This window comes from Acanthopagrus latus, chromosome 18 (assembly GCF_904848185.1).
Source record: "Acanthopagrus latus isolate v.2019 chromosome 18, fAcaLat1.1, whole genome shotgun sequence".
NCBI classification, from domain to species: Eukaryota; Metazoa; Chordata; class Actinopteri; order Spariformes; family Sparidae; genus Acanthopagrus; species Acanthopagrus latus.
In genome coordinates, this window is record NC_051056.1 from 14,720,625 (window position 1) to 14,732,449 (window position 11,825).

Consider the following 11,825-nt stretch of genomic DNA (forward strand, 5'->3'; position numbering starts at 1 on the left):
ACACACCGAACTCTCGCCTTGACAGGTTAAATGGTTGCCGTAACACAGAGACGCATTACTTTGGCACGGAGAGAGTATTTGGGGAGAGCGGCTTGCTTCAAGGAAACAGCACATAATTGGTCTCAGCACTTGTACTGTTAGTGCTGTATAACACTTGTACGAGGATGTCAGCTATCTTTGGGGATAAATGGATTCCTGTGGAAAATAAAAAGGGCAGGCCACGCGCTGAGATTTTCTTGTGTAATTGCAATCATGACATTTTTTTTTAAAGCAACGTCGCAGCAGAAAAAAAAAAAAGTGGTGCTTAAACAGGTTTTTCTCGTGCACCGGTGTCAACTGTCACCTCTGCCACCGCTGCTCCCCCCGCTTCGCACCGTGCCTTTCCACTTTCCAGTATTTAAGGCCCACGAAAAAAAAAAAAGATGAAGGCTCCATCCCCGCCCGAGCATCTCACTCAAAATCGATAAGAGCCACCGACATTGTGAATGACTGAGCTATCATCCTTCACTATTTATAGCGTGTGATGCTCTGTGAACCGTGAAATTAATAAATAGCATGCTCGGTAATTGCCTGGAAACCAAGCGCTGTGGCAAAGTGAGGTATAAAATCAGTGGCATCAGATGGGGTTTCTAATAAGTTGTCACATTATTGTCAATGACCTTCAGGCAATTAAAACAGCAGAGGAGTAAAAAAGAGAGGAGAGCGACGCAAGGGGGGGGGGGGGAGCCGTGTGGGGAAGGCCTGGGTAGAATAAGGAGGAGGGGTAAAGAGTGGTTGAATTGATGGGAGTACAGGAGGACTCTATTAGGACAGGAGGATCTTCATTAAAAGGTAGTGACTGAGAGAGGGAGAGCAGCAGGTTGCCAGCAGACCAGTTTAAGCAAATCCCCTGCTCGGTGTGACAATGGTGACACCGAGAGACTTATGAAATCAGAGGCTGTTCCATTCAGCCGAACGTCAGGGGGGGTTAGGAGGGAAGCAGTTTACTCGATGAGCTCAACGAGCACCACTGGTGGTTCGCTTTTTTTTTTTTTTCCAAATCTATTTATTTATCTATTTTTATTAATGGCGCTCGGGAGCCAGACTGCAGAGAAAGAAAACTGTACCCGCAAGCACATAAAAGGGAGGATTTTTACACAGCGTACAATCCAGCTACCAACACTTGGCTGATTTTACAAGCGCGTGTTATCAAGCAGACGGCGTCCCGGAGCCAAAAGGTAGCCTAATAAAACTTAAAACGCATACGCTGTGTTCACACAGCACTAACAACGAGGTCGCGCCCGTCTCCAAATGCGATTTGGGTGATCGGATTTTCACTGGGTTTGTTTACACCCTTTATTTTTTCTGCCGTCTGGTTGTTTATTAGTTCACCTGAGAGGGGTTTTAATGCCTGAACGTCTGAGCGGGGGTCACGCTGACACGAGCGCGGCAACACCGTAAACCGCAGCAACACACACACACACTAGTTTTCCACGGATCAACTGTTCCCCCGCTCATCACACTTACCAGGGCTGCTCATTAGTACATCATGTTAAGCCCAGCTCTAAACTTTCAGCGTCCCGTAATGCCGAGAGCTTTCAGGGTGAAATCCAGCAGAACAGCCGCGGTAATGGCGTCTGTCACGACGTAGCAATCAACAGTTTGTAAGCAAATTAGGCGCAGAATGACAGACGCGACTTTGCATTGACATCTTGTCAGCGCGGCCAATTGGAAACAGTTTTGGCACAAAATGTAATAAAGCAAGCTGCAGAAAACCAAAATGTTGTGCATTATCATTATGAATAGAGAGCTGTAAGGGGAGAGAGAATGATGCTGCCGGCCTTTTTCTTTGGATGGATGACAGCTTTGTAGTTACACACATGCAGGCACACCCGACCGTATGCATGTCAGACCTTGGATGTAGTTGTAGTTAAATTGTGGCATCCCACAAATGTAATGTGCTGTGTTCTTGGGCTCATGAGGTCTTAGTAGAAATTGATAATAAGTCTTCATAGGTACAGACAATAGACACTTTTGCGATTTATGGTTATTCATGTACTGCGTGGCACAATATTGTTTTGATTTGATCAGTTGAAGCTGCAATTTTAGTCTTCATCAAAAATAGTACAGGTAAAAATCAAAGCAGCTTGAAAAGACACATCTGCATTTGTTGCTCGGCGGCGACCTTCAGCGGCTGTAGTGGATATTATAGCAAAAGAGGAGGGAGTGATACAGCGAGGCATTCAGGGATGCAGGGTCAGGTAAAACAATCACAGGGCTTCCCTTCCACCTAACAAAGTATTTTATTTTTCACCGAACCCTAACCAAACTACGAGCATAATCTGGGGGGAGGAAGCTGCTGTGTAGCAGTGCTCCGGTACTACAGCAGTGAATACTTCTGTATCTTTTGCCAGATGGCAGCAAGGTGAACAGACTGTGGTGGGCAGACTGTGGGGTTGTGCAGACATCTCACCTCACTGATGCCACAGATGCTCTGGAGGTGGGTGTCAGTGTAACCTGCAGGGGTTTAAACGCCTGCTGCATAGCCTTCATTACAGTATCGTTACACCAGTACTCAGCACACCCATCTTAGAACTTTGCCTTCATTTTGATCCCAACTACACACTTGTTAAGTTTCCTGACTGCATCTTGCTGTCGCGCTGACAGAAATCTCTCCACAGACAGGCAGGCAGACATATTAACATTTGGCGAAGCCCTCAAAACTGCTGCAGTGTTAGCTCCTGCCACAAAAGGCGTCTCCGGGACCACAAGGCGATAACATTACCAGCCCACATCGGTGAACATTATTTTACTCTATGAATACAAAGAAATTCTTTTTTTTGTTGTTGTTGTTGACTGTGGATGTGGTCCAAAAGGGTTAAGAAGCTATTTCATCTCGACCTTCTGTCAGTAAACTAAGAATCCCTTTACACACGTATTCTTTTTCATATTTTTCCACCTTCAGCAGCTGACAGATAAATGCGGCTACCTGAGGAAGAGAAATGAAAATAAAGAATAAAAACACCACAGAGAGGAAAAACCTGCCGTATTCCTGTTCACTGCCAGAGCGCGCACTTCTGTGTGGAATGAATAAGCAACCTCTCACTCATTAATTAGTCAACCTCTCTACCTGTGGGCCAGCCTGCCATACTGCACTGTGACTGATGGAACAGGAACAAAGGGAAGGGACCAAGATTACTGATGAGAATTATAAATACATTTCAATTAATAAAGGCTCCCATTGGTAATTGTCTTACAGGTTCTTGCAGGTAGTGTAGGTGTGCGACTGGTGGATGTTGGGAGTTCTGGGCGACACAGTGAGATAGCAGCGCCGGAACAGGAATAGAACAACAGCAATCTCCTGTGCTATTCTCGGCGAAACGAACAAGAGAAATATAGAGACTGAGGGAGGAAGAGGCAGAAACAAAGTAAGCGATGGCAGCCGGAGAGATAAAGAAAGATGTAAAAACGAGGGGTGGATATCGCCCAGTGCCTCTTTAATAACCAGGGCAGCAAAGGTTCAGGAACCAGACATGAGCAACCCAGTGGACACTAGGGGAAGGGCAATGGGGTCACGCGGCACGGGGAGGGGGGAAGACATACAGCATCGCACCCGCAGGAGATTGATGTGTTTCCCAGCAATCTACAAGCCCATAAAAAAAGGGCACAGTCTGCGGGCAGGCTTAAAAACCAACCGGGGAATTGGTGGACAAAAGTTCATCTGGCACTGTCATAACACTGCAGCATGACAACATAACCTAACAACATCAGCAGCCATACAGGTATGGCAGGCTTTTTGTACTCACGTACATGATATGAAAGGGAAAATGTTTATTCGATTTGCAGTGGGTGTGTGCACTTACATCATAAACTCACTCTCACTGAGAAATGTCAGATATTCTTTAACCTTGATGTTCCCTGTTGTATTCAAAGCTGCCCTCTGTAGACACGTTATCAAAAGAAATAAAAATCCCTTACACTTTGTGTCCTTGGGCCTCGGCTTCAAGTGTTAACGCCTGTACATTTTTATAATGCACTTGAGAGTTTCTCGCTCTTCTGCTGGTCACACGTCATCGTTTATAGCTCTGTCATTGTCCCACTTATACCCCCAGCCCATTTGCTTGGGTGGATTTTTCCTCGTTTATTGATTGGCTCGGCGGTTGTTTCCCCTGTTGCAAGACTTCATGCTAAGATAAGCTAACCACGTCCCGGATTCCACCTTCGTATTAAACAGACAGACATGGGAGTGGTATTGATCTTCTCATCCAGCTCTTGGGAAGAAAGTATTCAAAATTGTATCTAAATGAGAAGTACAGAAGCGATGGGTACTCAAAGGTGAAAGTACTCATGTTGCAGCAGAGGGGCAATTGTCTTTTATCACATATTTCATTATTGCATTGATATGACTGATTCATAGATGCACTTGGGTTTTGAATATGTTCAAATATGTAATATGTAGAATTATTAAGAAGCAAACAATACCCAAGTAAAGTACAACTTCATCAAAATTTTACTTAAAGGGGTGCTATGTAGTTTTGGAGAAGATGTTCAAACTTAATGAGGTAATAAGACAAAATATTCATCTTTTCCATACCTGAATAAACAAGCTGTTCTCAGAGGAAAGTAAGGTCAGAATATTGTTTGAAGCTAGAAAAATGGCAGGGTCCACCACATATAAACAAAGTCAAACAGTATGAAATTGTGTTTAAGGTCAGTTTGTTTATTCAGCCATGAAAACATAGAGAGTTTGTTTATTCAGTTTATTTAGGCAGACAGAAACAGTCAGTGAAGATCTTTCTCCTCTGAATAAAATCTCTTCCCCAAAAACTACATAGTGCACCTTTAAATTCCTCCACAAAAGTTTTAAGGCACACATAAAAAATCTTGAATGTGTGCCTGCAGTGTGTTTTATGAGGAAAATGTGTAATTACCACATTCAAGTCCTTGAAATGGCACCTATTCTTCTCCTTCATTAGAAATTCCAGAATATATGAATATGCAAATCCGTTTCATTTCATCTCAAAAGTCTCACTGCTGCACACGAGATCTCTCCTACTCTCAGTAACTGTGAAGTCCATTCTCAGTTTACGTGCACTGGAGGCTTCGAGTTCCTATGTCGCAATTGCATGTGCTGAATATTGGACCAGGATTGCCTCCCAGACAAATATGATGTCACAAATTGTGCCGCTTTTTAAAATCAGATTTTTTAATGAGCACAGAGAAAATGAACAGCTTCCTGGTTTCAAACACTGCTCACGCACCATTCTACACAGGGCGGCTCAAGCATCCCACTCGAAGGAAGAGGAGGAAAACACAGTTTTGAGCGAATGGACGCTTTAAAGTATAGATGTTGGTTTGTTGGTACATTTTAGGGCACTGATCCAATTACTACGATTGAAACTAACTTTAATTTCCATTCACTCTATGACCTCACTGCCTAAATAAGAATATATCTCACTGGCTTTATAACTAACTAACTGCTGCTGTTAGCTAGTTAGCTCAGTTAGCCCCGCAGCTAGTAGTCCAGGCTGCGATCTCGGAGTGGTTTTACGAGAAAGGACGGGCTAGCCGCTTAGCATGCTAACTTCAGTAGAAATCTCTGCAACACAATACAGAAACAACCCTCACATTGGCATCATAAATTTTGTTTGTTCACACTTTGTCGACGTCCTTTTTTGGCGTTTTATTTCAGGTGGTCAGTACCGAGAGAACCATTGTAACCGCAGTGAACCCAAGTTGACTCTTTCCTTCAAGAAGCCATCCAACTTATTACAGCGGCGTTTCAAGTCTACACAGAGGCGGCTTTTCACACTCAAAAGACTTCCCCTTCAAAGGACACCAACAGACTCTTTGACACTTACCTGTGTGTAGACTGTTGCAGAACCCAAGGTAATGCTCCGTATTTCAAAGCAAGCATTCATGATGACACCCTGAGTACATACTATAACCTCCCCAAGGACGCCACATTTGCATACGGCTTGGACTCCGAGCGCACTGCGGCACATGCTCTATTATAACTCTCGCGGCGTAGAAAAACCCCTCTATTGGAGTTTAAGGGCCAAAGTATCTCCCACCAGGTCTCTGTGTCGTCGTCTTCTTCACAAAGTCACTGTATTGTCTTGCCTTGGAGAGATCAAAGAGCATTTTGAGCTGCGGCGCCTTGTTTCAGAGCGGCGGTGATGGTTGCATGAGCATCTTCAAAGGGAGGACAAGTTTTATTAATCACTGCGGCGTCTGTGTCAACACTGTGAGGAAGTGAAGGGAATACGTTTAAAGCTTAACACTGATGATTGAAACGTCGCCTTCCGAGCTTTGATTATGCAATGTTTACAGGGAAAGATGTAAATCCTCCTCGAAAAAAAAAAAAAAAAGGTTTCCGAGCCCTGGATGTTTGAAGTGCATTAAAGTCATTCGGTTGTATCTTAACATTTCCTGATAAATAAGAGTGAGGCAACATTCAGCTCTGTCCATTGTGCTCTGATGAAGTTGTTTTTATTTGTATTTTATTCCACGGGAGCATTGATCCTCACGCACCTGCACCTCTCCTCTCCTCCCTGGAAAAAAAAACAAAAAACAAGTGCAATCTCGAGCCCCCCATTCTGTGCTGCAGCGTTATTCCCATGATTCTTCTTTCATGCTCCAGCCGCTTGTGTCAACCTGGCTGGAGCTCGGGAGGGAGGGAATTCGTGAATCAACACTGCCTCTGGTGGACTGATCCTGCATGTCCGGTGAGACACCATAAACACCTGCAGTACAGTCCGGAGCAGATGCTGCAGTGAAAAAAAAAGAAAAAAAATGACCTATATCTCCTGAACGCTCGTGGATGCCCATATTGAGCCGCTCTCATAGAGGAGAGTTCAACTCTTTTCCGGGTAATGTGGTTAATCAATTAGAAGTCCTCGTCCCCAGAGGGTATTCACATTAACTTGAGTATAGGTTTTCACTTAGAGTGGATCAGTGATCTCTGCGGTGGCTTCCCCCTCCAGACTTCTTTCATTATCTAAAATGAGAGCATATTGAAGGTGGAGGGGGGGCACAAAGGTGGAGCAGATTTGGCGGTGCGGTTGTGTCGTGGGGGGGGGGGGTCACATTCACGTCTCCTGCCACACCTCAGCGCTGAGGTCTCTGCGTATCCATCAAATGATATTATCCATCACCATCAGCTCTTGGCTGATAAAGAGAAATGACACGGGCTGCATTTGGAGAATATGAAAAAAAAAAAAAAAAAACAGTGACTCAGACAAGCATAGTGTTCAGTCAGTGTCAAGAAAGAAAAAAGAAAAAAGAAAAAATCAAATCATGCGGCTCCTCGATTCCTCCCCCACTGCAGTCTTGGTTTAGAGGAATCTATTCAAAAACCTCACATAATTCCCCACATTCAGTCTCATCCATACAAATCTGTTCATTCTCTCTAGCACAATATTCTATTCAGCGTGCTCTCTGTTAAGTCCCCGCGCCTGGACTCACTCTCTGTCTCTGGTCTGTTGCAGTCATCCTTTAACAGGACACTCCTCCTGTTCTGTCGCCCAGACTTTGTCCTCAGTTCAGTTCTACTCTTTTCACACAAAAACTGATTAAGAAAAAAGAAAAAAAAAAGGAGGCTTCAAGAAAATACAGCACAACAAAGACGAAACCGACAGGTTCAAGGAAGACCTCATCAATCATGTTTCAATTATGACAGGGATGTCAAGGGAGGGGTTACATCGAAAAATATTCTCTAGTAGGGCACTTCAGACACCGCTGACAGCAGCTGAAGGAAAAAAAAAATCAAGACTTACAATGTGCTTCAAAATACACGTGGGGAAAAAAAATATGTATTCTTATTTGTTGTTCATGGCAACAAAATCTCACACTCCCTCCAATCTACACATCTTTCTGTGAAAAATCTGTGAATTTCAGTTGGCACCTCTGGACAGAACTGTATCACCATACATATGTCACAGTACTTCTGTCTATAAATATGTTGACAGCACGATAACAAAATGGAGATTTTTTTTTTTTTTTAAACGGGTTAATTGTTTTTGCAAAAAACACATCTGCAGGGATGAGCTGTTCAGCTTCAGCTCGTGGCATATGCTCATGTACCAAGTCTATCAGGTTCACGTGACATATGGCTTCATCTCATAGTTTGTCTGTTTTGTTTGCGTTAATACTGCTAACCTTGACCTTTGTCCAGTTCAGAGATTGGTGTCGTCTGAGGTAGCCTCATCATTCTCCAGATATGCATTCAAAATATTAATTGTCCTTCTAAAGTGGAGTGGGAGGGCTGCGAGATAATTAATGGAAGATGGAAGGAAGATAAAACAATTTCTGATACACATTTTTTTTTTTTTTAATCTTTTGTTACTGAAATGCAACCAAGGGAGACATTCAGATGGGTGCTGTGTCACAGAGTGTTTATGCCAGATTTTTTTAATGTAACTACAGCAGTCGAATGAATGTAGAATATGAGTAGAAAGCACAATATTTCCCTCTGAAATGTGGCGCAGTCAAACTGGCAGCAGAAGGTTTTCTGCCTCAGCGTATCATAATGAACTAACTGTTTATAGCACAGTGTGATGGATATGGAATAATCAAGCCGCCAGAGTTACAGTGGCTCCGTATAAACCTTCATATCACTGTACAGTTTTGTTTGCCAACATGCACGCCATCACCCAGAAAGTAAAACAAGTATTGTGAACTGGCAAGGTTATTCAATCATTTATAAATGAAAATGTTTAATAAATTCAGGTGTCGCTGTTAAGATATCTTTGCATCAGCAGCTCCATCAATTATACCACTAAAGGTGGAAAAGTTGTCTGTTGTAACATTATATGGATACGGGAGCCTAGTGTAGTAAGTAAAGTACAGGTAACTCAATGTGGTATATTGCACGTACTTGTAGAAAATGTATGTATGCCAGGCTATTTACCTGCTTATTCACCGCTGGAAACTACTCTCAGGTCGCCACAATAAATAAGAAGCTACTATCGGCAGCTGGCTAGCTTAGCTTACCACAAGGGGGTAAGCTAACAAGGGAAAACAGCTAGCCTGACTCCTTTCAACCAACACAGCTGAAGCATGGAAAGTATTTCACATTTGTTTAAAACCATACCAAAGTATAAAATCAATCTGTTTTTTTTTGGTTTTGTACCACCCCCCGTTTGATGAGAAGATATTTGTCTGCTATGGGTGGGGACAGAGCCTGGTCAGCTTAGCTTAGCATGAAGAAGGGAGCCGGGAGACACGGATATTGGTTTTTGTCCATGGTCTAAATGAACTGTTTCTGTACAAATTGCACAAGCAAGTGTTAATCAGTGAGCTTTACAGGTGCTGGTAGGTGGATGTTTTAAATTGCCTTCGGGCAGATCCAGGCAAGCTGTCTCCTTCAGCTAACAGCCTCAATGCTAAGCTAAGTTAAACTAATGACCCCTCCCCCGGCTCCGGCTTCACGTTCATCGTACAGATATGAGAGTGGCGTCAATGTTCTTATCTAACGCTCAGCAAGCAGAATACGTCAAACTCTTCCTTTAAAACCTACTCAGAATGTCAACAACATATAGGCGTACGGTTCGGAGAATGTGTGAACGTAGGTAGAATAAAAGCTAGTTGGATAGTTGGCGGCACATCAGATCCTGGTGTGAAAGAGGATGAAACAAGAGAGAACAACAACAAAAAAAAATAACAACAACAACAAAAAACCTGCTGCTCACTGCCATTGCCTCCCCACTGCCTGAATCTCATCTGTCCTCCAGCCTCCATCCTCCGATCCCCTTTCCATCACCGGCTCTCTGTACCAGTCTGCTCCCCTTCCAACACTCCATCACAGCAGCATGGAGCCCTGGAGATGTCTCCCTGCTAAGGAGTGATGTAGTGGGCTACGCTAACAGACCCTCTCGGCCACTATTATTAACCAGGCCCAGCCCTCATTTCTCAGGGCCAACAGAAACACACACGCACACGCAAACAAAAAGTCCAGAAAACGACACACACCCTTGGAGCACACACCGGCAGTTCACCCGATTCCTCACCAGAGATAAGCAGACACTGCATGTTTTCTTATGTTAGAATTAATGTAGCAACGGCGACATTTGATTTAACTTTAATTTGGTGGTTGAATTAATGAATTAGCAGTGGTGCATTACAGTGATGACAAGACTATTTTTCCTCAGTCCCGCGACTCCAGTGGCCAATGATAAAAGCAGTATTATTACCACAGTATGCAATATTCAAACAAGAGATTTGTCATCTAATGAAGAGAATTACATTTCAGACTGCATGTTTAATTCATTGCCATCAACCTTAATCCAGTGCTCAGTGCTGCAGACCCAGACTGCAAACGAAGAGCAGAAACACACAAGTGCTTTATCCGAATCAATAAACCGCTATGGATTCAAAATCAAATATATCAGATCGATTCCGAGGGCAAGTGTGAGGCTACCAGTATCTGATGCTGATGTGCATGTGTGTGTGTGTATTCATGCTTGCATGTATACAATCCAGTTTTTCTTACCCCTCCTCCTGCGGTGCGTGACAGAAATCAGTTTTATTTTTCTGTTGATGTGTTACACAGCGTGCTTTCTTGCCTGACTGGCCTGGTATTCCTTCATTAGTCTATCCCTATCAGCAGAACTGCCATTCCTGTGTGTGAGTGAAAAAGTCTTCGCCTTCCAGTGGTGTGTATCGAATTCCTTTACCCCCCTAGTACAGCTAGTGCTGCTAGCTAGGAAACAGAGTAAATATAACTGCTCCCTCTCTAGCCCACCAAGGCATTGATTTATACATAGCCTACTGCAGCTGGGAGCTACAAATCTGAGGGGAAGTCAGCTTATTCATAGAACAAAAATATAGTTGTTTCGTACACACACCTCAGAGGATTTGATTCAGTATAGATGAGGGCTGTCAGAGCAGTGTGCAGCGGTGGGTGGCAACTAGACTCAAATGTACTGTAAGTCTGCAAAACAATGCCAGCTGATGACATTCTCCGAGTATATGTGTGTGTGTCTGCATCACGCTGCCTCGAGAGAAGATGGGTGATGCTCCGCGGTTTTCCACATTCGCAGTTTGCCTTTTCAAAAATGCTGATTCCCCCATATTACCTTACACACTCGTCTAAGCGTGGCGCGGTAATGCTGCACGCAGCAGGAAGCCCACCCTCTCACTCAGCGTACGATTAAGAAGAGAGAGGGCAAGAGGAAGAGAGGGACGACTCGAAGACATGCGCCCTTCACCTCCGTCACATTTAAATAACGCAGGGAGGGACAGCGAGCAAGTGTTTGCGAATGCAAAGAAAGAGAGAAAACAGGGAGGTGGACAGATGGGAGGAAAAAAAAAAAGAGGAACCAGCAGATGGGAAAGATTGAAACAGACAGAGCAGGGGAGGGGGCGAAAAAAAGAAGACAGGAAAAGTATAAAAGGCCCGGGTCAGGAGTACGCTCCTCTGTTGTGAGAGGAACCTTGTTGAGAGAGCCAGTGGCTGTGGTGTCTGGCACAGCATCAGTCCATGTGATCAGACAACGGGCGTCTGGCTCATCACCCAGTCACTTTGTTCCCCCTCTGACAGCCTCGAGGCCTGACTGCCTGACTGACTGTTGGTGAGAAAGCGAGGCAGAGAGAGAAATGAGAGGGCGCCCACTGCCTCCGTTCATTGTCAGTGACGAGGAAATTAGCAATGCAAGGCAATTAAAACCACTGCGAAAACACCCGCTAAAATTAGCATTCCCGGGGGGGTCAGTGAGGCAAAGAGTCGATAGTTCAAAAGGATGAGCTCTCTTTCCTCCTCTCCCAATGTACACAAAAACGTACAGACATGCACACACAGCAAAGCAAGATATATAATGGCTGTCCTGTCCAGTGCCCTGCAGGCC